We start from the raw sequence: 26480 nt of genomic DNA, 5'->3' as shown, positions 1-26480 counted from the left end.
CATTTTAAGGAAAAAAAAAAAAAAGGCAAATTTGAAATTTAAATGAGAAATATGACATATTTACACAAACACACTAACCATCACACATATCACACATGTATTTTTAAGATTGTTAATTTTTCTTTATAATTTTCAGGGACAAATGTTTTCAGGGTTGACTCTTCAAGAGAATAAAATTCCCTAAAATACTGAAAATTTTCCTGAAACGAGAATGCCATTTCTTACCCAATTCTTATCAACAATGAAAATGTTGTCATTTATGTGCTAATATTAATCTTTACATGCCTGATTCTAGGCATAAACATTGAAATACTTTATTCAGTGCCTCTGAAAAGCCATACTTGTCCTAGTTTACAACTCTATAAGTTTGAAATGATAGCCCCCTATATTTAACGTTCACTGTTACAGGTAGGGTCTACCTGTACTTATCTCCATGACAGTTCAATGAAAAACGATTACTTTGTGCATCACATAACTCACTTTGGTACTGAAAAACAAACCATCACAAAAAAAAACCAGCACTGTGTGTTTCCTGTGAAAACACCACGTAGTTAGATGCTTTTAGGAATCAAAGATAATTAACAGATGAAAAAACTCCTGTAAATGACTTGAAAGTTTTCAGAGATTAAGATTTAGATCCAATCAATTACTTCTGAATTGCACACATTGCATCAGCTTTGGCTTATAAAATTTACCATGCATAGATGTTGCACGTTACAATATGCAAGTTTGTTTTAATAAGCATGAAACATATTAACAGGATCACAAGGATATCACTGTTAGCCTGCCTTCTGCAGAACAAGTTAGCAGAACTCCATAAAGTGCATTAACAGCTAAAGTTTGACCCGAAGATGAATGGTTTGTCTTGATTCTTAGCTATCACAATGGCAATACTTTAACAAGCAATATAAAAATACAGGGAATTCAGGTACATCTAGACAATTATTTCATTATCTGCCACGAAGAGAGGCAACTTGGGAGGGGAGAGACACAATCTCCATTCTCACTCTATACCTTGCCCAGAAAGGAATTAAGCTATTCTGAAGCTGTCTTGCTGTGTTTCACCATGTGCTTGGGAAGGACCAGGTAGCAGCTCTTTAAAGAGAGCTAATCAGGTGCCTCCCAGAGGGGACTAATTAGTCAGCTGCACAAGCCAGCAAGAAATTCAGCTTTATTTGAGTGTAAGCCAGATCCCAACATAAACCCCAGAGCATAGGGAAGTAGAACTAAAAGTAAATGTTTCTTAATATCTGCAGCTTGATTTAGCTTTGTTTTACATTTAAATAATAAAATGAGCCCTTAGAATGACCTAATCCAGTCTCTTGCTTAACATTCTTCCCAATTTATCTTGTAAATGAAAGGAGACAGTTTATCCTTTGAAGAAAAATAACATGAAGCAATTCCTACTCCAGCATCACACCACCGTTATGGATCTTTAAAAACCCTGGTATTTGACATTTATTGTCTCCTAGATCAGTGGAACACATGGAAATGATGTAGCAGTCTTCAGCATTACCTCCTTTAGTTGGCAACCGTGTTATACAAAACAGTTTTATACCAATTGACTAAAAAATTAAATCCAGAAACAGCCACATAAAAATACTCAAGAATACTATTGTTAAAAAATAAATAAAATAAATAGAAAACAGTATCAAAAGCTGGTGATATCTCTACACTGCATGAGTGGGCAAAGCCCTCCTAAGAACCATAGGATGGCCTCACTAACCTTGAGAAATTGATAAGAGAAAATTCCCTTCTAAAGAAAGTGCTTGACATTCAAAAAAAAATTTCTTGAAACATAACCAGCATGGAAGAGTTCAGCCAGCTAATAGGTTTTAACTAGGCAAAATCGGTACATTTTATTATGAAATGGACAGCTTCGGCTCCACACTTCATCTTTAAAATGCCACGTACACCTCAGCTGGAGCACATCAATAGCACCATTGATTTTTTTTCACTTCAGTGAAATTACTCATTTTCTGCAGTTGTAATGACACTGCAAAATTAAAGCAACTATTTTGGAACTTGCAACCATTAGCTCAGTTCTCTTTAACGTGTGTGCCCGGACTACACTTCTGTGTATGGCTAAGGCTTCAACAGTCTGTTCAGGGTTCCTTTCCTCATCTCATGCTGAAACTCTCACTCAAAAAGATGCAAAATACCAAATAAAAATTATATTCTTTATAAATCGAAGAGAACTTAGAGGAAAAAGGTAAAATGGATCAGGCTTCATTCTCCTTTCAAACACTATTAAAGTTATCACTAGACAGGTTCGTTTCCACTGTTCCAAACAAACAAACAAACAAAAAAGAATATCTTTTTAACTGCAGGTGTGTTATGGAAATTTAGCTTTAATCTAACCTTCATGTCTGAATCCTTTATGGTCTCTGGCCCTTACTTGGTAATTGTCTTCTGCTAATAATGGTCTAAAGATGTCCACAGGACACCTGACTTGAACACAAAGCCTTCTTTGTGAGCTTAGGTCTGCTCTGCTGTTAGGTGCCCCTCTCAGTTTTTTTCTCTCCTTTGGATCTCACTCCTCACATACCACTTATAAAGCTATTCCTTTGTCATCTACTTTCAAATGTTTTAGAGCTGTCCCTAAAAGATGCAGTACAATATTAGGAATATGGGGGATTTCAAAGCCAGGAAGCTAGCAGAACAAGCAGGCTGCACCCTGCCATGCAGTGGGAAATGCTTCCTCTTAGCAAGGTATAGCAGTAGGCAATGCCATATGCCGCCCAGGATTGAATGTCTTGGGGCTATAAAACAGGGATGTATTTTTAATCGAACATATCACTCTCTTGAAACAATGTGAGGGTATCTGTTACGGACAGAGGAGAAACTCCGAAAAATCAATAAACCCTGTGAATTTACATTTACATTCCCTCCTGTAACAATGATGCATCATACTTGCTCATAAACCCACAGAATTAGGGGCATTGATAATGGAAGGCCTCAAAAGAAAGTTATCAGTTAACCATATCTAAATGGAGACAAGGATTTTATTTTTTTCTTTAAATAAAATGCTGGATATTAGCACACTGAAACAGAGGGTCAGACACTTAACAAGCAGGCTAATTAATTTTAAATGCATGTTTTCCATTGTTCAGAAGACTACAAATGTTATAATAATTGAGCATGAAAACAACATTTGCTCCATTTACAGAGCATAGAATGAATAATAATCTGATTTTTAATTTTTTATATCACATTATTTAAATAAAAGTAGGTATTTTATTGTACATGAAGGTAAAGATGATTAATGGAATACATAAAATTTCAAATCAAAATTTTATTTCCCGGTTTCTAGGTCATTTTTAACAATTGGTCTTTCTTTTAAATGTCATGCTCCACGAGGTCACCACTTCCTCCCCACTTTACACCTCACACACTCACACAGCTATCATAATATTCAGGGAAATTTTGCTATAAGTTTAAATGTTCCACATATTTGCCTTGGTTTTTTTTTTCCTCTGCATTTCTCTGAATCTTTTCTTTAAACTATGAGGAAAACAGTGGACAAAAGGAAATACATTTTTTTTTTACTTCCTTTCTTTTTTTTAATATTAAAGTTTCATATCACAAGCAAAAACAACTTTAAATTACTTCTTCAATCTTGCTAGCTGTCAGGAATCTTTAAGTCATATTTGCAACACTAAGTAATATTTTAGGATTTTAATATCAGTAGTGTTTTCTTAGGATTAATTCTTATCTGATATAGAGTGCTTAACTGAAGTATGAGTGTTCCCTAACAACTAGATCTGCATTAAATTCAATTCTCCTATGATCAGCAGGCCAGCCTCACTTCTGCCTTTACTTAGAAGAGGAATTAAATTTGTCAGTCCTTATCATCACAACAAATTTGGACTCCCATCTCTAATCTCCCATGTAATTTTTGATGAATAAGACTTTGTAGACATACCTATTTTTACAGAGGAGAATAACACTGATAATGGGCAGAATTAATTAGCAGATAGCATCATACTAAGAAGGCTTTTATGTGCTCAATAAAGTATATATGCCCTAACAATGTCTGTTGAAACATCATGTTCATTTAGAAGTGATTGAAAAACCATTCTTTTGTTTGTTTGTTTGCAAGTATATGAAAATTGTGTTCCATTAAATGTCTTCTGAATTCACATTTTTTCCTCACCAGCAGTACTTTGGATCAATGTCAAAACAAAAACAGACACTTATTAAATGCAACCAGGCTGTAGATAATAGCCAGAACGTTTTTGGAAAAAAAAAAATGCATCAAACTGATACAGACAATTTCATCGAAATCAGTGGGTTTATCAGTACCCAAAGCAATTACAAAGCAGAAATTTTCTAACATGTATGATCTGAAAAAGAATATTCACTTAGAATTGCTCTATGCTTTGCACATTTTTTTTATGTGGCACAAAGTTTCCTCCCAAAAGCTAGCAGTTACAGTTTAAAGTGAATTGCAGAATATAATAAAAGCTTTAAAATCACAGGGAATTTTTCAAATGGATTACACTGGCTTTGGAAAAAAAAAATGCACATAATTGCTTTTAGTTTGAACACCTCAAGCTCATGTAGCTTTAAAAAAAATCCCCTCTATTTATTCTGCTTGTCTCACTTAATACTTAACATCATGACAACATTCCTATTTGCTCAGGTGTGCAGAAAGAGACCCAATTCAGCATCACAATGTATGCTGCTCTAAATGAGAACAAGTCTTCACAAACAGTAGTAGTCGCCACCTCCTCCAGAGCAGATGGAGGTTCCAGCTCTATTCTCTTACTGACCTGACTTGTACTTGGAAGAAAACTTCTAAGCATGTATTCCTACTAGCATAAGTAGCTCTGCCATTGCTTTGATTTTTTTCTTACACTTTTTATATTGAAAAATGGACTAAAAATAATGCAGTATCACAATTCCTCAAGGATTTCAACAATTACTTTCAAAAGAAAATTGTATTCATGACTTATTTCAGTATGAAGCTTTTTACCTTCAATACTTCCACATTAAAACTTTTTTTTTTGAATATGTGTCCTAATTATTAATTGCTTACAGTTCAGCTGAACTGAATGCATCCTTCCCTGTACGTTCACATCCCAGCACCAACAAACCCTTACAGAGCTCACAGACATTTCACCATTATTCAGACAATGCAAAGGTAGTAATTTAGATTAGTCAGGAGACAAAGAAATTGCTAGCTATACATGTAGAGATTCCTATCTGTCTGTATAAATACAAGGGATTTATTTTTTTCCAAAAGCTTGCAAATCTTGATTACCCTGACTCTGACATAGAGGCCGGACACGTGTGAGGATTTGTAGTCAATCCTTATTGAACACGAAGCTAACTAAAGCAGCTTAGATGAGATCTTTCATTTGATGGCACAAAACTAACCTTGAATTCAGTACAATGTGTACAATCTGAAATCACTACAGTGATTTCATCTTCCCCATCTTTTGATCACCTACACGTTATAATTGCAGACAGACTACGAAAGCCCACGCCACAGTGTCCAGTCAAGTTCCAGTCCCCAAAGCCAACTCTGCTGTTTGAAGGCATGGGCAGATTTCTCGCTTAGCTCTGTCTCCTCAAACAAAGCTGTGGAAATCATCTGCTTAAATCCTCCCTGATTGCCTTGCAGTGATCTCGCTTTCAGAGCTGTTCAAACATATGGCCAGCCATCAGTCAATAGCTAACCTCGTGTTTGCTAGACATGTTTAGAACAGCTCAGTATACCCTCTCTGTCTGTAATTTTGATTTGTATATACACATCATTCCCTTCAGAAATTATTACTCCACCAAGGAATAAAATCCTATCTGTATACATTAGAAAAATAACACTGGAAATACTTTCAAATTTTCTGTAGCAATGTAATATGAAAACTTCTACGTATCTCCCAGCTGCATATTGTATTTCACATCTGATCTGCATGTGTTATGCAGCTTCATTTTATCTTTCACATTAAAGCAATATAAATTCATCTTCCTCATATGTGGATACTCAGGGAAATAGAGGCAAGATAGCTTTACATGCTAGTAGTGTGGTTAAATCTTGCTGTTTTCTCAATAGCAGATGCTCAGAATGCAAGTATCTCAAATTCCAGATTTTATTTCTTTTTCAAAAAATACATATATATTTTTGCTCAAATAGCCAAATGAGTCTTCAAGATACACACTGCTAAAGGCTTTAAATACTAAAGGCTAAAAAGTAAAAGGAACCGAACAGGAAACATACCCTCTAATTTCTCACCATTTGTTGTGATATCTTTAATCGCACTGTGTATGCCTTAATTGGATACAGCAAAATCACTCTTGCTATTTGTGTTCCGAAAGCCTGAACAAATGGATTACCATGCTACAATTTGCACCTCAAACAATAAAGGAAGTATTTTTACTTCCTTTTGTTTAGCCCAATAAGGAAATTAAATGTTATTTGGAAACCTGAACTACAGCAGGATGCCAGGCAGTTAACTCAGAGTACACATAGTCCCAAAGGAATATTCCAAATGAACAAGAAGTTATGAAATAAACATATTCCCTTTAGCTACACAGGAAGAGCATATGCAGTGCACTCCCCATCAACTCCAGTTCTACCTAAGTTACTTCTATGCCAAAACTTTCTGAATCTATTTTACTTTAAATACATGCTAAAATCTGAGTCCAGCTGAAAAAAATGCCACTAGTTTTTGCCCTATTGAAATCTTATTGTAAATAATAGTAATATTAATAAGATCCAGACTTTTTTTTTAAACGTAGAATTTATATAACCAATACTTCCTAGAAATCTAGGGTGTGGACAAAAGCTTGCATGAGACCGTAGGCCTAGAAACATTAATTTTCAATTTCTGAAGTCAGCAAACCAGACGAAAGTTTACTTTTAACTACACCAGTAAAACAAAACAGGCACCTAGAATCATAGAATATCCCATGTTGGAAGGGATCCACAAGGATCATCAAGGCCAGCTCCTGACTCCACACAAGTCTACCCAAGAATTCAGACCACATGAGCATAGTACAAATGCTTCCTAAACTCCGACAGGTGTCATTCTCAGCCTTGTGCTGTGAATACATCCCTGGGGAGCCTGTTCCAGTGTGGGGAGCCTGTTCCAGTGACGTCTACCAAAACATTTTGGCTAGCATATAGGATGCTCTAAGCATCCTCTCAGATCAACCAGCTGCATGGAACTGCAGCCCGACGTCAGGAAGCCCCGTAGCTGTGTTTCCCAACAGCTCAGGGCGAGATGCACAGTGAGAACCTAGCTGGGGTGCAGAGGAGAGGAAGTTTTATGCCTGCTTACATAGTTCAAGCCAAGATGTAGACCTAACTTCTGCATGTTATTTGACAGAGTTAATGCTGATTATCAAGTAACAGCTCCTTAGCTGCTGGCTGGAGGGAAGCGCAGACTGGTTGCAAATTAAGTAATTGACACAGATCTAAAATACCATTTTGCCCTTAGACCATATGCAAGAGAAATGTTCCTTATTACTCCAAATAAATTTAAGAACAGTTTGAAAGATTCATCAATAAATGAGTTAAAAAAAAAAAAAGTGGGGGGCAGGTCTGGATTGAATTGTACTATATTTTAGTTTAAGATTGTGCTGTGGATGTATAGCTACACTGTGCCGGTGCCAATGAAGGTGGGGGTGGTGAAGGACAAACACCAGACATACACAGTGAAAGCATGAATGCAATGGCAAGCCTTTAATGTTAAAGATGGGGTGAAGCACAAGAAAGAATTAATTTCTCATTTTATGGTACCATATATATAACTCTGAAAGTATAATCGCTTTGTAGCATCAGTGGTGGACTCTTTCAAGCTGTGCTCAAGACTTCTTCAGTAATTCACAAATTATGTTCTCAATTTAGAAAAATATATGATAGTGGGTTAGCATAGTTTCTATTTTAGGACTAAACCATGTTCAGTGCACATGCGCACATCACTTAGCTCATTCAGTGCCCGAAAGCCATATTGTAAGGAGGAAAAATAGCTAATTTATTCAGCCCTTTTAGAATTAGATTTCATATTGAAAACTTCTGAAAAGCACTAAACACCTCCAGCTCCTGTAGACTTCAATGATGCCTGAAATATGGAAAGACTAAAATAATCTTTATAACCTAACATTCACAGATTAAGATCCTCATATTTGAACTTTTTCATGCAGATAAATGAAGAGGCTCTCTATAAACTAAGGTTCATAAAAGAAAAACGTTCAGAATTAGTGTTTATTCAGCAAAGAAGATAAATGTATGTCTACCTTGAGCAGATGAATACATCTACTTAAGTCAATAAGCACTAATGAAAGGAATGGAACTGACATTGATTTCAGGGCAGCCAGGATCTCATCCAGTTTATTCACTCTGAACAAAACTGTATAAAGATGTTAACCAACTACAACGTTAGGGCTTCCAGTGCTTTCAACTAAAGCCTTATTGCTATTTGAACTAATTTTATCTTGAAGCTCTCTATTCCGAATCAAATCAATGAACTATTATTAACAATTTTATTTTTACAAAAATCAAACTATATTTTATTTAGACATAGGTGCTTTCAGTGTATCCATAGCACAGGACCAACCATGAATATTGGTCAGATGTGCAACTTTAATGTATTCTACAAATTTTGTGTTTCAATTTTAATAATTTTAAAGATACATTTTGCAACATGACTTATTAAACTATGTAATATATATAAGTACATATGAACAGGTAATTACGTATAAATTAAATCAAATCTGTGTTTAGGAAAAGCAGTGGAAGACTTCTTCCTAACTTAAGACTTATACAGAATAGACATTCTAAGTTTTGAGAAAATGCAAGTCAATCCGCAATCAAAGAACTGTAACAATAAAAATAAGGAATATAATAATCATTGAAAATGTGTGATCACAAATAATGAAGATAAAAATAGAAATGTAAAGTACCTATGTTAAAATGGAACTAACATTATCTCAATCCATGTGGAGAGTTTACAACAGAAAACTTTGGCTAAAGTGTGTTGTAAATTCTAATAAGATGGACATATATACAATAGTTAATTATAGGATTTATTGATATACCAGATCTGGGAGGACCATAGAAAAATTCCTGGTTATTCTTAGTCATGATGCAAGTTTTATCAACAATATTTGTAGTTCATCATGTAAAACTACATATGTATTAGGGAAGAAAGAGAGACCGTTCCGAGACATCTCTGTACAAAAGTCTCCTTGCCTTTGTTCATATAGTTTATGCTTGTAATGCTAGGAATTTCCCACTCTTCCACACAGGAAGAGTTTATACCCATTTTAAAATGTTAAAGGCCTTTCACCAGTAGAAAAAGTTTCAACGTCTTATCTCTTTGGCTAGACAATTGTCAAGCATCTCAGCCTAAAGGTAACAAAGAAGCATTTTCTTTCAGTTCTCACAATCTGTGATGGTTTTTGCTTCTCAAATGATAGCAGTGTAGTTCAACATTTTTACTGGAAGCAATTTTATTACTTCAATTAGAAAAGTAAAGATTCTTTTCTGTAAGAAAAAAAAAAGTATTTTTATTCCTTGCAGCAAGTATGATGGCATAAAGGTGAATGCGTGCATTCATGTCAGTAAATCATAGAACAGAATCCTAGAATCCTCTAGGTTGGAAGACCATCAACATCACCAAGTCCAACGATCAACCTGACCCACTGAGTCGCATCACTAAACCATATCCCTTTGTGCCACGTCCATGTGTCCCTTAAATACCTCCAGGGACAGGGGCACCAACACTTCACTGGGCATCCTGTTCCAATGCTCAAACACCCTCTTCATCAAGCAATTCTTCCTAATGTCCAATCTAAACCTCCCCTGTCACAACTTTAGACTGTTCTAGTGCTTCTAATGAATGCTAATTCATTATCAAGTAAGCAAGCCATAGGATCTGAAGAAAAAATATATACCTTGTAAATAATATGGGGACAACTATTATTATTTTTTTTAAATAATGAATTATTGGATTAGTTTATGCATGACTTAAAAAAAACAGTATACATAGCAACTTATCCACTCTCATTGATACACTGGTACAGGTATGAGGTCGATGGAGATGAAATGGTTGCTCCACCTGAACTACTAACATTCTGGTATGAAAAAGGAAAGCGTGAAGGCAAGGAGCAGCTGCTGAGTATGAATCAGTAGTTCTGAATGACTACATCTCATTCTTGCACTTCCCTCTCCCTGCAAACATGTGGTGTAAGAATAATACGAACAGAAGAAAGAACAGAGTTAAATGCTTCTGTGGAAACTCGGCAAGAAAACATACAGATTAATACAATGATTTTACTTATTGAATAGTTTTAGCATAATTACAGCTATATTGAGTCTGTCATAGTGAGGCATCAACAGTGCCATCATAATGCCTACATAAATGGTGACTCATCAGAGCACCTAAATTCAAATGAAACATTTATTGTCACTTAAGTGAAAGCCAATTTATGCAGCCTAACAGATTAACTAACTATGGCATTTAAAGTATTTTTCATTCAGACGGGTTTTTCTTGGCAGATAGAACCAATGCAAGAAGGAGGAATTTCTTTTGAAAACCACATAGCACTGTGGTACCAAGTAAGTACACCAGAAAAAGAACAAAAAAAAAAAAAACAGATGTCATCTAACATGCTAAATGCTAAATATTGAAGCTAGGATTTAGATATTTAGGGAACAAGGAAGAGGATAAGGAAAGCCTGCAGGCCTTTAAATTTATACATTGTCATTTAATGAATGGACAGATTTTGATGGAAATGTCTCTGATAGAGAATTTCACAATAATTATTTGTAAGGCTGTAAGTAAACTTATAAGCCATTCAAAACAGCATGTAATGTTTCAACAGTTACTCAGAACTCCAATAGCATAAAAGCAGAGACAAATAAATCCATAGCAGACATTTTATATAATGCATAACATCATATATACCATGTCTGTGAACTCACAATGATCTAAGAGTAATATAGGGACCTCCAAGTCCCTGGGGTATGATTTTTCAAGCATCCACTCTCAACTCCACACTCAGCTGAGCTCTGGCACATCTTCTCACCTCCTCCCCACACCTCACTCCAATCAAGGAAAGCAATGGGACCATTTCTGCTTACTCCTTATGGAGACTGAGTGATTTTTCATACAGGCTGATAGTATTATCAGCTGTGGAGCTGCATGCATTTATGTCATGTCACAGAAAGACACAGGGAGATTGTTTTTTTCCAGTTGTAAGATAATCAAAATAGCTTCTTTAACAAAATAGGTATACTTTAATAATCTTGTGCAGCCCATATTCCATGCAAGCTGTGTTTATTATTAGATAATGCATATTTTTAAAACATTCTTGAAGTACGGGAATTTCATCTTCCTAGATCTGGAGTAAGCAGGATTGGCTAATACATCCGGTAAGGGATTCTACCTTAAATTCATACCATTTAGCAGTTAGAAAATATAAGATATTGCTTCAATTTTGATACAACCTAATCACAGAAAATTTAATCACAGAATCGTCTAGGTTGGATGAGACCTCCAAGATCACCGAGTCCAACCTCTGACCTAACACTAACAAGTCCTCCGCTAAATCATATCACTAAGCTCTAAATCTAAATGTCTTTTAAAGACCTCCAGGGATGGTGACTGAACCACCTCCCTGGGCAGCCCATCCCAATGCCTAACAACTCTTTCAGTAAAGAAGTTCTTCCTAATATCCAACCTAAACCTCCCCTGGCACAACTTTAGCCCATTCCCCCTCAGAGCAAGATGGAGAACTGCATTAAGTTTTTGTAAATTTCATTTTGATTGCACAAAAAGCATTATGAGAAAACCTATGACAACCTATGAAAAGCAATGAACTTTGGACAAGTGCATACAACCTGTACTGGCTCCCCAGCATCGCATTCCAAATATCCTAAACTAAAACTATGGTGATTGACAGCTAGCAGAGATGGAAGTTTTCCGACACCATATTTTCACACACAAAGGCAGGTCTGCAGGCACCAGAGCTGCTCCCTTCCTGCACAGCAGCTACAGACATGCTGGGCTCCGTGCCACCCTAGGTACCGCCGACACCAAAGCTGTTCTCACAGGCCTGGCATGCCCAGCCAGGAGGAGCGCAGCTTGGTGGACCACAGGGCAGTGATCCCCAAGGGTTAACCATGGCACTACTAAGTAGCCAGAGAGTAAATCATAATGGGGCCAAAACTGCCCTTTTCACACAACTCAGATTCCTCCTGGCCTGTTAGCCTCATAGCTAAACACCACCTGACACGCAAATTACACTGTTAAAAAGATTTAGGCTAACAGCATCCAGGTTTTTGTCCCCCATATAGGCAGCCGTCCTGTGTGTGATCCTGACAGGCCATATGCTCTGCCTTTTGGTTTTAGCTCATCACTAGAAGCAAGCTTTCAGGGGATCTCAGCTATCTGTGGTTTTTACAACACAACAGTCATCTCACTTACCTCACCAGAAAAAAAAAAAAATTCTTGTCCACAACGTGATGTGCAGTCGTGCTCCGTTGAGTTACTCAGTGTGCATATTTTACTCATAAAAATACAAGTGACAGCAGGCAGCTGGTTTTGGGGATGGATGAAAACAAGAGAGTGGCAGAGTACAGTTCAAAGGGTTGACAGACTGTACCAGCATAGTAACTTGTAAGCCTTTGGTGTTAATTCCCCTAATCTAGCTGTTTTCAACTTAATGAAAATATTGTTCCACTATATATAAATGAGTTTTCACAACTGCTTTGAAAAACTGAAGCCTAGTCTAGTAGGTTACAACAGGTCATATCAGGCCCTTGAATTTTATGGGTACCACCACCAACATGAACGAGTGGCTCAACAAGGCCATCATGCAGGCCTTCCTGTCGTTGGACCTCCTGCACATTCATACAGAATACAGAGGCCTGGGCTGAAGGACGCAAGGAGTGCTCACTCCCATTTTAGCACTTGATCGTGTCCGGACCGTGCCTCTGAAGTGATTTTGCCCATCTGACCTCAGTAGCTATGACTTACACCGGGAAATGGTGTAGGAGCACGAGAGCTGCACTCCTTCTGGAGGACACTAAACTAAGGCTTTCCCACCACAAGTGGGCACCCAGTCCAACTGGCCAGACTGGAATTAGCTGGGAGGAAAAGCCCCTGCGAGGAGCACAGGCTGGGCATGTGCTTCTCAGCACCATCTACTTCGCTCCATAGCACTGAGCTGCAGGTCGGGCCCTGCACATGGTGCTCGGGAAAAATTTAATTCTTTTTATACTGCTCTTTGTTTTCACAAGGGAAAGGAATCACCATGTAGCTAACTACTGTCTCTAGAAGACATCAGAGGGGAATTAAAGTAGCATCCACATGAGTATTCCAAAATGCACATCAAAACCCATACCAACATGCCCACCAATTTCTGTCCTCCTCATTGCCTACACACAATACACGTACCTAATAAAAATACAAATAACAGCACTGCTTACTTATTCAATCCCATATTGAAATTTAAATAAAACACAATTGTAGTATCTTCTACATTTTTATATAATTTTTAGACATTCCCTATCAATGAAAACTTTAATTCCAATAGAAACTTCCATTTTCCAATCAGCTTCTGAAAACACATTTCTATAGCATTATCATACAATAGAGATTACTTTATTTCACAAACGTAAAACTTCTGGTATAAAATTATAGTTCTTAGTAAATCTACTTAATATGCTTAATGGTTTGTCAAGGTCAGTAACCCACTACCTCTTCAGATGCGTTTTGAAATTATATGTCACGATCCAGGTATTACCAAAAAATAATAAGAGAAAGTAAATGGCTGAAAAAATATGACGTACCTTGAAAACATAAGAAGCTATGGACCAGCAAAAGTTGCTTATTTCAGAAACACTGAGATAAGTTGTACTGGAAGCGAGTATCTGCAAGTAGCAGATATACGAGACAGGTACTAGTGACAAACCTCCCAGCCATAGCAAAGATTTACAATGGACAGTTAAAGATTGAAGTGCTCTATTAAGAGTTCAGTCCTGTGAGGGGTTCACATCATACCGCACGCTAAGAATTGCTGATGTAAGACAGACATTACTTACTCTCTTCAGCTTGTGTGGGTACAAAGCATGAAACCACACCTGTGTATGAAAATTAAAAGCGAAGTATTCTTTGCTTGGAACAGTGAGGTAGCTGCATATAGAGGGGTTTTCAATATTATACTTGTTAGATTTTAGTTCCAGTTACAATATTTATAATGTAGGAATGTACCCTACATAGTAGCTGCTTCAAGCATAGCATCCTTCCAAGCAGCAACCCAGGACTGGGTTTTGCTAGCCTACTCTAAAAATAAAGTCACCTGTCACGCAGGCCTTGCACCAGCTACAAGTAATCTGTGTTTTTCCATCTCCAGCTCTAAATTAACATGGCAGTTCTGAATACGTCTTTTCTTCAGCAGAAAATAAAATAGATGTTAAATGGGAATAAGCCCAGAAAAACTGCTTATGTTTCATTAAGAGTTGCTGTACAATGACAGTTAAATGTATTTCCATGTGGCTGCTCCTACCCGCTTCTATTATAAAATACAGTAACGGGATTTTTTTTATTTTTTTTTTTTTAACTATATAACAAGAACCCAAAATAAAACATTCACACATTCACATGTATTGTAAAAGCACAAAAAGCTTCAAGCAATAAATAGCATGAAGACGTTAATCAGTTTTCAAGGGTTCAGTTCTGCCTCGATGAAATGGGACAGTAACTGGAATGAAGAAAAGGCAGAATACTCTCAAGATTCACTATGTAAGGACCCGAACAAAAACTTAATCACCAGATCTCATGCTTTGAATCTTGCACTCAAATGTTCGTGGAAGTAGTAGTACACGGTGATAAAACAGTATCATTTTGGCTGAAACAAAATGAAGGCGTAAAATTGAAAACTGGCATTTTATGGATAAAAATAATATACTTAATAGATCAAAAACAAGCCAAAGAAATAAAATATTTTTGAAAGAACACATACACTCAATTTCCAGGATGAAAAATACTGATTGACAACAAAGGCTAAGACATAACTTTCTCCTTGTGGATTAAATCTTTCTTGTTCTTTTGCAGGTTATGGGATTCTTTCAGGACTTGGTCAGTTGAGGCTAGCCAAGAATTCCTTTAGTCTTTTTTAATCTTTTTCTCTTGCTACATATTCAGAGATGTCTCCTCTGCATATGAACTGAGAAGCAGACACATTACTGATTTTTTTTTTTTCTGTTAAAAGACAATTGCTGCTTTATACCCCTAGAACTCATCTCTGACAACGACCTTCAGTCCAAAGGATATTTTCTGGTACTCCACAAAATATCTTATTATTTAATACTGTGTTGATTTACTAAAACAAGTATTTTTCAATTTTAACTCTAAAAGAATTTTCCTTTTTCCTTGATCACTCATACAAACAGAAACAAACAAACAAGTACCTCAGAGTGAACAATTGAGTTTGTCAGCATGGTAGCCACTTTCATTGAGCTAATCCGTAAAGAGTACCATGAATCCTATTCATCTATCTTAGATATGGAGAAACTTCACAGAATCTATTAAACATCCACATGCACGAAGATAGGTAAATTTCTTTTTGGGAAAAAAAAAAAAACACTCAGTGCCGGTGAGATTTATTCAGATTTTTACCTCATCTGAAAAAATGTAACCAGACAACTTCCCATTTGGGCATATTTAAGAGAAATTATGAACTTGAAAATCATTTTCAAAACTGACACAAAGAAACAGAGAATAAGGACAACTGACCTGATATTTCAAACTTGCAGCAAATAAGACAACAAATCAGTTACCATGAGCTCCTGAACTGGCACAATTTACACTCTTGTGGCTGCTAATTCATACTAGCACCGACTGTAGCAACATTACAAGGGCTACCTCTACAAAAGAGCAAGTTATGTGTCCATTGTGTGTCCACTATTGTACCCGAACTTGTCTTTTCAGAAAAGAAATAACTTCATGATAATCAACACCTAGCCTATCTGCAATACATATTTTGTATAATCCTTACAAAAATTAGGAGTGAAAGAATAAAAATTCATCATTACAGTGGCAGGAATATCGGTTTCCTGCTAATCTATGAAGAAGTTTATTTTAGTTTCCTTCTACATGAATTTATATAAAGAAATTACAGTGAGGGAAATAAAGCTACAGCTGCACCTGTTTCCTTCTCCTTAATTCAACTGACCACTTGTCTTTTGAAAAGCAACATAAACCACTAATTTTATCTGTGCAAGAAGACATACCATTTCAAAAGCATAAAGGACTTTTATAAGTTTATAAGTTGTAAGTCCCCTTTGAAATTCTACAGACAAGAAAAAAAAGAAAAAAACTTTTTTTTAATCTAAAGCATTTCCTTTTTTGTTTGAAGGTAACAAGGCAAAACCAAAAAGATCACAAAACTCATTTCACAATCTGGAATCAAAGCCACAAACTATAACAGAGAGACTTAGAGAAGACGGCAGACATTATTAACCCAGGTAATCTCTGATGACAAAGGGATAATAATCAAAAGGCTTACTGTCTGTCTCCCCTCTGGAACGAAGTGTGAAATGGGATATTTTTACATGGAAGACTGCAGTCAAGGATGTGATGTACATTACCCCAGAAGGCCTGAACATATTTTTGAAAATTAGAAAGGCTTGGATGTCAGCATCTCTGTGTTACAGCACAATCAATTGTAATGAGGAAGCAGAAGCCTTCTTTAATTTAATAATGGGCTGTCTAGCACATAATTTAAAGAGTTAAAAATACACTAAATAGCAAAGGCATGTGATAGAAATGCTTCGTAAGAAGCCCTAGGACAGTGGATAAATCACTGACATTTTACCTCTGCTCCCACAAATCAAGTTGAGCCTTAGCTGGAAATCCAAACAGAACTGAAGGACTTCTTACAGGCTGAACAGCCATGTCACAGAACTATCACCTTTAATTCAGCAGAGTTTGCCAGGATTAACACCATTATGACAAAGGAAGTAGACTGAAATGTTACAGATAGAGGATAGATACATTTTGCATAGAAAAAATGTTTTCCATCTTACCATTTAACTTTCCATTTCCCCTTCTCATCTACTCTAGGGTAATATATATAACAAAATAAGCGACTGTCAGCCAGTGAAAGCAAATTGAACTACTAACCTGAAGGGTTATTTATATCCAGAATCAACTCAATACTCAAATACTACCAGGAATGCTTCCATCACATTATGCCAAAATTCCTAAGTAATCCTGCTGATAGATTTTACGTTACCTTTCTGAAATAAATATATTTACCAGCAAGTTTTCAAAGATTTCTTGTAATAAGCTTATCAAAACAAACAAAAAAAAGAAAAAAAAAGAAATTATTTAAACAGTCAGACAAGAAAGCTTGAGAGTGTGAATTCACCATTCTTCAGGCCTGACATGTCAATCAGCATCAGTTCATAAACTTGATTGCTGCTTGGTACAATTCATTGAAAGTGCTTACACGTTCAGATTACGAAGTGCAGATTAATAAGAAAGCAAAATGATGCAAAACATTCCTCTGCCTCCTACCTCACCTTCTAGTTACATGCCATCCGTTACCTGTCTGCCTTACACACATGCACACAGGACTTGATTCTGAGTTGGAACTAATATTGGTAAAAGGGCAAACGTCATGAGATTCATCTGATCAACATCTGCTGTGCAGACATCTGCATCCAGACCCATCTACTAAGCTTTGTCTGGTATCAACAGAGAGACCTAGGGACAGATATGCAGTTATTCACCTAAACGCTTTTAGACAGAGATGAGGGAAAACGAGGTACAGTAAAATTCACACATGCAACTTACTTCAGTTACGTCTCCTATTTGTTTTTCCTTCCTCTCCCCTCTTCTCCAGAATTTTATGTAGTCTAACACTGAACTTCTCTAAAGTGATATTTTTACATGCATTGTGCCACAAGACATCCTAGATGCACAGATAGAGCGTGCTTTTCTCTAATAACTAAACGGTTATGGTCCAAGGAAAACAACTTTTTTTTTTTTCTTGAAAGGTTGGGCTCTGATGACTAGCACCCAAATTCCCTTCTGTTGGAATCATGGAAATAAATCATAATTCCACATTTCATTAAAATACAAAACTACATTTATCTATGGCAGCATCTAAAAGCTTCCTCCAAATTCCCGACCTTGAGAAAATGTAACTGAAAAAGCCATTCCTGGTTCTCCACAGTGGAAGCTGCCCTTGCAGACCGGTGTCCAGCAGTCATGACCATCAGTGATCAGAAGCCAAATTATTATTAAGTGTTTATGGTGCTATCCCTAAACTGCTTCAATAGTCCTATTTCTTTCAGGTTCTTGGATCTTCAAGGTCATGTTACACAACATACTTATTCTGAGAAAAGTCTAGAAATGAAGCATGAAGAGACAGTCAACAGCAAGATTTACATTGAATTTAACTGGTTTAAAGTTCTGTCAGATTTAAATTGATCCTTCACATGAAAAAAAATACTTTTCTAACTGCATCCTATAATATTTAGGGATGCAGTGTAGAAAACTGCATTTTTCCCACCCACTCATCTACATAAGCATGTTGTTGGGTTAAAACAAATCTGTATTTTTGCTTACATAGAATAGTAAGCATTTCATTCCCCATATAAGGTTTTTCCTTTTTATTATTTATAAATAAATAATTTTTATATTATTCCCCATATAAAGGTTTTTTTAAAAAATCCTCCTTTCACAAAGTTGCTAAAGATCACTGAAATGTAACCTTTATGATAGGTCAGTAAACTTCAGATCAGCAAACATAAACATGTCATTGCCTCCAGGGAATATATTCCATTTGAAGAGCAATGTTCATCCCATCTGTAAATATAATTGGGTGTAAGCAATCACATTTTATTTTCTCACTTTAAAAATGCCCAAAGATCAACTCTGCTGTTTAAGCTTTGATTTGCTTGAATAAAAGGCTATTTAAAATTTTTAGCTGATGTAAACAAATAAAAAAGTTTAATATAAAACATTTCTCACAATTCTGAAATAAAAAACCAAATTACTATTAGAGTTAGATATCTGATCCATTCAATTACAGTGGCCGGTAACCCATTAAGTAAGAAAAGCCTCTTTTGTTACTTTTTTTTTTTTTTAAACATAATTCATTTCTATTCTACATGCTTAGTTAGAATCAATCACAGACCAAGTTGCGGCTCCAAATAGTTTGCATTTCACTACCTGTAACACTGATAATGTCTGGGGAGGTGTAGGGAATAACAGCACTCATGACTTTCCCACTAACCAGTAATTGTTCGCTACAGAGGCAGGACTCATGATGAGTGGCTACCATTCCTTTCGTGTCTGCAAGTAAGTGGCTCCCCGAGCCCTCAAATTACCTGCTATGTGATTTTACTCTATTAGTTTAAGTGTTCTTGTAACAATCTACAGCTGTATTTTGAACATAATACCATCTCGAGGGAATTGCAATGCATGTTTTCAAACAATAAATTAAGCATACCGTACATAGGACAACCTGATACAACAGGGGGCACGTACAGGATGATGAAAAAGCTGACAGTTCCAAACACACATCTTTCTTGCACATCAGAAACTTCGCTCAATGGTTTGTATAATACAGTGAAAGTCCTTGCAAATTAGTAGACCACTCTAGAAATACTCCAGAATACCCTATAATACCACCACCAAAACAAACAAACAAAAAACCACTGTTGTTGGGGTATTTCTTCCCTAGTGTGACTTAGGAAAGATTTCCAGAGCTGTGACTTCAGGATTTTAGACTGTTTAAGCCACAGACAAGATTACAAAAAGGATAGGAACTATTTAATTGCCACTGAAGATATAAAGCTGGAGGTGGAGAGCTGCACTGGTATTTCAGAAACCTGGGACAGACCAAGAAACTGGCCAAGAAAAAACCACTTCAAAGGGCTTCCAATGCTTGGGCATTTTGCCAGCTACGCTTGTAGACTCAAACACTGCACACGTGCTGATTCTGATTCGCTTCTTGCAGAGAGGAGTTGATATTGAAAAGTTGCATAATATGCGTGAAGTATGGAATAGCTTTGCGACACAGACAGCTGAGGTCAGAAACAGTAATTTCATCTATTTTGGTAAGAACTGGCACCATCTCCTCAAGAGAAGCAGGTAAAGCAGCAGTCACACTGTTTCAAGCAGTACTTAAAAGAGTCTTACAAAAGGACTGTGCAAAGACAACCAGAAGAGCAGCCTTGCATTCGTAACGACATGAGAAACATGAGCATCACTCTAACATATTGGTGGTTAAAGCAAAATTCTCTTGTTAATTACATGTGCTGTTGGTCCTCAATGATTTCTAAAGAAAAAAGGGCCAGAGGAATTTCATCTGGCTTTGTGATTCTTGAAAAGGGGATGTGTTTGTGTTTATACACAACTCTTTTTAACAAAACACAGCTCTAGCATATGCTTAGATAATCCTGAATTATTAAAAAAAATTAACAAAAAACTATTCTACATGGAAAGCATTGTATATCTTTTAAAAATATTTTACTTGAAAAGAACCTCTTCGTTCCAAGAATAAGGTGAATTGAAAAATTTTCAATTATGACACAATTCATAACAATATCTGAAAGCTTTTTACTTATAATTCCAAAAAATATATATATTTTACTGCACCACTTCAAAGAGTGCTTGCACTTCAGGTAGGCATGGCATTTAGGGTTGAAAATCTAGGACTGCATGAGAAACAGGTTATCATTTCGATATTATCCTTAATTTTCACAACAATCATTGCCAGAAAGAGAAATGGAAGCAATGACTTTTTTTAATTCTCATTACTAACTCTGTCCTTCTGAAGCAATATCAGAATTTCAATGACTCATATATTCTGTGAACGAGCATAATGAACACCACAACTCTGACATTTGCAATGTTCTGTAATTTGATTTGTTGGCAATTCCTGTTCTCTCCTGTTTACAACCTGCATGAAAGAGGTGAAATATCTAGCCAGTCAAAATAGAGAGTATTTATAAGACTCAACTTTATGGATTCATTTTAACTCTCCAGTGAAGTGGAGAGCTTTGCCTTATTATACATCTTGAAAAACCAATATGCACATACCCAAGTAATAGCTATTTTTCCAAGAAGAGCCATATTATGAGTTTGAATAGCTTCAGGGGAGAACTTAGCCATATGTTTAGCAAGTCTCCCAAAAGTTTAAATTCTTCTTCTTAACAAGAAGATACACAAATGCTAATGCCCCTTTCCTGACACAGAGCAAAATGAATTTTTAAGTCTGCAGTTTCCATCCATTGTCTCTAGGCCATGAGGAGAATGCATGGTGATGCTTGCAGGACATGGGCTGACCAGCTGATGTGAGAAGGGCACCCAGCAGCGACTCAAAAAGCCACAGGACCAGTCCTTCTCCTTCCCTCCACACCATTTCAGTGAGCCATCACCCTTGCTCCCTGCTTGTCAGTGTGGTGCCAATGCCAGCACAACCCTGCTCTGCCCCGAATGAGGCACCGAACCACCTAGTAAGTGATACCCCATATAAATCTGGTCTGAGGCCTGCTGGGTTATGACAGCCGGAACTTGCCTCTTCTACCAGTTATCTCAGCCTCACCCCACGTGGTCCTTCGTGCTGCCAGAAAGTGAGGGAGACCTTCGTCAAAGATTCCTGAATTAGAATTGTCAACAAGGTATTGTGAAATTAATCTTTTAGGGTTCCTAATTCATATTTTTATTGGATCAAACAGAAAAAAACTTCTAATTTTATAACAAGCATGCCCAGCATTTCTCCATATGTTGATTTTCTAAGCTTTCAGCAGATAAAACAGACACCTACCACACCTCTCGTTTAGGAATTTTATAGTCACCTTGTGTGACGTTTCCTTCCTGGCACAGACACAATTATTAGCATGGTACCACTGTTCAAGCAACATGCTGCACGGACAGCAGTAACACCAGAGCCCTCTCGTCTCTCCAGCAAGGAGCCAGCAGCAACACGAGGTTTCCTCAACAAATCTCTCTACGTGCTTTGTTCTGAACTGGGGAAAAAAAGAAAGTGCTGGGGAGGGTGGTTTAGTCACCTTCCTCCGTTGTTCTCTGCTGCAAATCCTGATTCGTGCCCAATTTGGTATTTACTCCTCTCTACGAGATTATAGTGCTGCCCATCTGTCTGCATTTCAAAGAGGCATCCACTGGGGGGTGGAAATAAATCTTTACTGAAAAAGCCTGTTTTCTTTCATCCATATTTGGACCTCTAAAAACAGTCATTTTTGACATTTCAGACTTGTACAACTAACAGCAACTTGAAAAGCTTTTTATAGCCTGATCTCTGGGACTAAATATCATTTTAAAATTAAGTTATTTTTTCTTGATACTTTAAGTGCTTCAGAAATAATTGCAACCCTCTTTTTTCATAGATGACTGTTATAAATGTTAATAGCTGTTTCAAACTATTTTAACATCCCCACCAATTACACAACACCTTAAGTGCAACAACACATTAAAATTATCTTTGTAATCTTTTTTCAAATTATGTTTGAAACAACAGTAACAAATAAGATGTGAGAATGGTCATTAACGATGAAATCCCATTGACAGATTTTATATGCATGAAAAATTCTTTCAGGATGGTGACCACTCAGAAAGTTGCTTTTTGCACGCACACTTCCATGTCATACTTCTGGCTGATGACAGAAGTGTATGAACAAAGTTAAGTAACAACCTTGTCAGTTCATGAAATATGAATGTATTGGGGAATAGCAAAACAGAGTTCATATAAAACAAAAATGCTGGACAACACGTTTGCCTCACCTATGGTGAATGTTACAGTGGTGAATGCATATATGGATATATATTATTATAAAGTACTATAACCGCATTTAATAGTTTAAATAAAAACATCTTAACATTCCCAGTATTCAGATAAAAAGCATATACGTAAGAGCTCTTCATTGTATTTTGCTCAACATACTCAAAGAATGAAACAGCTTTCTTTTAAAATCCACTCATTCAATCCAATTTTAGTATTAAAAGAAAAAAAAATGTTCACTGATCAAGACTACTCTCAGAGTACCTTGGCAAAGTAAAATAATTTTCAAAATTGTCCTTAAGCTACTTCAAGCTTTCTGAGCTATTTGCCTACAGTGTGTATGACATGCTGTGGCCCAAATTAAACACGTCTTGAAACCCAGTTAAAGAATTCAGAATAGCAAGGGTCCTCTTCAACTCTTTCACAAATAAATTACATAAAAATACATACTTTACAGTGAATTTCCACCCTTTGTGTTGTTTACCTTTGTAGTACAGCTTTCTGTCAAGTACCAGCTTGATAGAAAAGATAGGGAAACCACTGAGATACTCGGCTACTGTGGTACCTTTTGTTCTATTTGATGGACAGGAGCTCCAGTCTCTACACTTCTTTTCAGTGCCAAAATCTTTATTTTAGAGAGGTGTTCTGCACTACTTCTGACGTCTATTTTGCCTCTACCCCTAGAACAGGTCATTTCTTTATAACCTTCAATCATCCTTCAACATTTCCCACTTTTCCATGGTAGGGTGTGCATCTTCATAGTGCTAATTATGCTGAACTAACCCCTGTACAGACCCTCCTTGCATACACCAAGAGAGCTTCTGAGTAAGGTAGGCTGTGTGGTCCACATTAAAGTGAAGCACCATACTATTTGAAGCCTACTAAAAGTGTTTACATGAGGAATTCACGCTGGTTTATGACCTTCTGTCTGGGCTTGCTTTCTGAGCCCTTGAAATGTCAGCCAACGACAAGGAAGATTGCATCAATTTACTGACTCATTATTTGGGGTTTTGGAGGCTACTCCTAGGGAAGCAATACATGGAAATGAAAATTCTGCATCACGAATTTTGGCAATTCTCACAAAGGATACTGCATTGAAACAGCAAGCTAAAAAACTTGAAACAGCAAGAATGTGAAAGCATGACAAATATCTCCTTGGTTATTTCACAGGTAAATAAGTATGCAGAGTGGGATTAAACTTTTTAGAAGGGTTTAAAAACAGTAGAGCTGCTTAATTTTCCACATATTAACTGATGATATGGGCACACCTTCAAGGCACAAGAAATCTAACAGTCCCTGCCAGAAACACAGAAAAATTCCCTTAAGTCCCATCCACTTATCAGTCCCAGACTTTTGTTTGCTAGCCCCATGCAATCGAAATAGCCTCTCTCTTCTGATCTAGCTTCTAAACCAAATCCTGTCCTGAAAGGAAAAAGCAACAGTCACACTCTGAAAACTCGGATCAGTCAGGAAGGTGCAGACAGGTTGCTGGTGAAAGCGTGGAGGAGGAGCAGGTAGCACAGGCACAAGGCTGCCAGCCTGCCGCAGGGGAGATATGTCAGTTCCCCAGCAGGCAGAGGACCCACAGCTCTGAGAGAAAGGAAAAGGATCAGCTCTTTAGAGAGCATGACAAAGATTCATGCTAAGACAGAAAGAATTGCCAGACAGGAAAATCTCACCCTGAATAGAATATGCACATTTTCCAGTTAGCAGTCTCCACTGAAACTAAAGGGTTTCACTGTAGAACTCTTCAGTATCGTGACCAGTAAGTCATGATGAAAGACAATGACCTTTGGAAAGATTTCCCTTCTCGGAAGAATATACTTGGGAGAATGTATTCTTCTAAATCTGACCTACACTAGCAGAGTTGATTAAAAAGTATAGTTAAAATATGGAAATTGTGGGAAAAAAAAAAAAGGACATTTTTCAATATTAAATGTCATAGTTTTTCAAAACAAATGCTAGGTAAGGGTTACTTTATACCAGTATTATGAAAAAATAAAAAAAAAATCCACCCACGAGATAATTATCTTGGACTCCTAATAGGTTAATTCTCCAAATCTGTATTAAAGCAACAAAGACAATTTATTTTTTTTGAGGGGTAGTTTCCTACTTCAGAAATTTGCAACACCAAAAATTCCAGCATTGCATTTTCACTGACCCTTTCGTGCCCTCTGTTCTTCAAAAATAAGAATAATTATTCCTTCCTCCCAAAGTTAGCTAAAAAAATTATTGCACTTGCACAAGAAGTCTGCAAGAATGCAAGTGGAAAGCATTCTAATCTTCATGGATACATTCAAGAACACTCTGTATATTTATTATTTTTTTCTTTTTTTTTTCCCCATCAAAACAACATTTTGATATAGTTTCATTTTTCTTCTTGGCAGATTTTTGCATAATGTTTTTCTAATACACAGGGAGAATGCAGGTGCACATTTAAGCAGCCTCCAGGAGCACTATTCCAACAATGTCTGGTTATAGATCTTTCTCTAAACTTATTGATATATATTAATAAAGTGTTACACAAATTATTTTCTTTTACAAATTTCTGGGCTTCATCCTCAACCATTCTTGGTGCAATAATTATAAGCTTATCAAACAGGGAATAAAAAGCAACAGATTTTTATTATTTCAAAGAACAGCCAAGCTGTTGCTGTGGTTTATTATATAAAACCCTTAGTTTTGATACTGTGATTAAAATGTCAGTTTCCTTAAAGAGCCATTCTCCATCAGATATATCTGACTAAATTTGCATAGCTTAAGTATGAGAATTAAAATGACTTGAGATAAACTGCTTGAAAGCATACACACGCAGTTTGCACACATGCCTAACCAGCAAACTCTTTAGAGTCACGAATATCAGTCTAACTGTGTTGTGTTCCGTCTTTAAAAGGACACATCTTTCTCATTGGTGATACGAAAACAACAGCGTCATGAAGCAAGGACAGCTCACACGATGATGTGATTTGACTCTGACCACTGTTTTGACAGGTGGCCGAACGAAGCCTTCCTCTGAGGGCGCAGCACCCAAATGGAAATGGTAGAAGACAAAGAAAGAACTGTATAGGATGAATCTGGCCAAACCCGGCTATGTACAAAGTTCTGACTGGCTTCAGAGGAGTCAAGCTAGAAGGGAAAAATATACAAGCTCAGAAAACATCCCCGACTTTAAAATAACATTGTATCACCAAACAACACAGGGAGCCATTAAGACACAAAAGTGTTTTACTGACAGCTTTGTATTGATCACTGATGTGCTAAGTATAGGCAAACAAGCACACTTTGAAAAGAAGATAGCAGTTTGCTCTTTTCAGTGGTTAAGACCACTTGAAAATTATTTTTCTTGTCATTAAAAAATAAATAAATAGACATGTTTCCAGGTCAAAATGAAGTGCTGTTAGTGAAACGCATATTTAGTGGCAGCAAAAACAGTGTTTTCCCCATGGAACTCTAGAACTGGCATCCTAGATCCACTACAGCTCAGCAGAAATGTGTGATGTGGTAAAGCAGTAATTGAAAATAAATATTATACTTATTTGAAATTACAAACCACTTCACACTATTAATTACTCAAGCAAGCTGTGTATTTTTTACACTTGTAATCACTCATAGAGATAAGATTACTGCTAAAGCAGACTCAAAATACATGTACATGCCAACAGCTGTTTAAAAAAAAAAAATGAAAAGAATATTTTCCCCAAACATCTTGA

The 26480-nt window shown here is 36.6% G+C and overlaps 2 protein-coding genes across 3 annotated transcripts in view; both read right to left on the bottom strand.

Moving 5' to 3' along the window:
* The window catches only part of LOC310902391 (uncharacterized protein), a 495211-nt gene that overhangs the window by 1814 nt on the left and 466917 nt on the right, over positions 1 to 26480 (bottom strand). The window contains exon 14 of the mRNA XM_083843892.1: positions 1015 to 25896. The gene's annotated coding sequence lies outside the window, so the exon portion shown is untranslated. The remainder of the gene's footprint in view (positions 1 to 1014; positions 25897 to 26480) is intronic.
* NRG3 (neuregulin 3) overlaps positions 1 to 26480 on the bottom strand; it is a 398941-nt gene that overhangs the window by 339201 nt on the left and 33260 nt on the right. The gene's annotated exons all lie outside the window — the stretch shown is intronic.

The sequence above is a fragment of the Anser anser genome, assembly GCF_964211835.1.
Source record: "Anser anser genome assembly, chromosome: 7".
Taxonomy (NCBI): domain Eukaryota; kingdom Metazoa; phylum Chordata; class Aves; order Anseriformes; family Anatidae; genus Anser; species Anser anser.
The sequence above is the reverse complement of the archived record's forward strand: the minus strand, read 5'-3'. Positions and strand labels throughout refer to the sequence as shown.